Below are 1,039 nucleotides of genomic sequence, written 5' to 3' on the forward strand. Positions count from 1 at the left end.
TTTTTTTTTTTTTTTTTTTTTTTTTTTTTTGGCGGAACTAGGGATTGAACTCAGACCCTCACACTTGCCAGGGTAGCGCTTATTCCACTGAGCCATCTCCCTGGCCCAAATTACTATTTTCCAAATGAGCAAGCTATTTTTATTGTCACAAAAACATGAAAAGTTTCTTTGGAAACATGAAACCACCTGGCAACAAAGCTCACTAAGTACTTTCAGCTTTCCCAATGCAATTTTTAGGAGACAACTGCTTATTAAACTTTGATGTGGCCTCAAAGGTACTATTACTGTGACCTCTTTCTACTATGTTACACTTCTGATATCAAATCACTTCTGATTCTATATCAAGCATTTCTCTAACTGTAGACACCAACTGAATGTACCATTTTATTCATTTCTGACACTAGCTACTGGGAGACAGTGCAAACCCCACAAGTTAGGGGGCATTCTCTGTCACAATAGTGGTTCTTCAAGTTACATTGCTATCTTTTATCAATTCAGATATTAAATATTTGTAAAAGCATAAAATGACAGCACTTGGAAGGCTGAGGCAGAACGGTCACTGTGTTCATGAGGACAGCCTAAACTGCATAGTGAGACCCTGTCTCAAGAAGATGAAAACAAACAAATCATAAAATGGTATGCTTCCCACTAAAATTTTCCCTTGAAATATAGACTTAATTTTCATTAAACACTCATGTGGAAGGAGAATAAGTCAAGGAGTTGATGGGGTAAAAATGATCAAAATATGCTATGAGCATGTTTGAATCTGTCAAAATGAAACCCAGTAATCTGAGTGCCCACTTTTGTTGTATTGAAATTAGTCAATATGTTCTAGGTGAGTGGGACCACCCGTGGGCCCTCCAATCCTCATACCAGCCAGTGCCCATACCCAGCGTGTGAGTTGGACCATCTGCCAGCCAGCCGGATCCTCATTTGAGCCAGCACAGAGGCCCACTGTGTGTGTGTAACTTTCCCCATCCGACAGGCCCTCTGTAGAGCCCTGTGGCTGAACTCCCTGAAGGGAGGCTAGAAGCAAGAC

Source organism: Octodon degus, unplaced genomic scaffold, assembly GCF_000260255.1.
Source record: "Octodon degus isolate 3935 unplaced genomic scaffold, OctDeg1.0 scaffold00343, whole genome shotgun sequence".
NCBI classification, from domain to species: Eukaryota; Metazoa; Chordata; class Mammalia; order Rodentia; family Octodontidae; genus Octodon; species Octodon degus.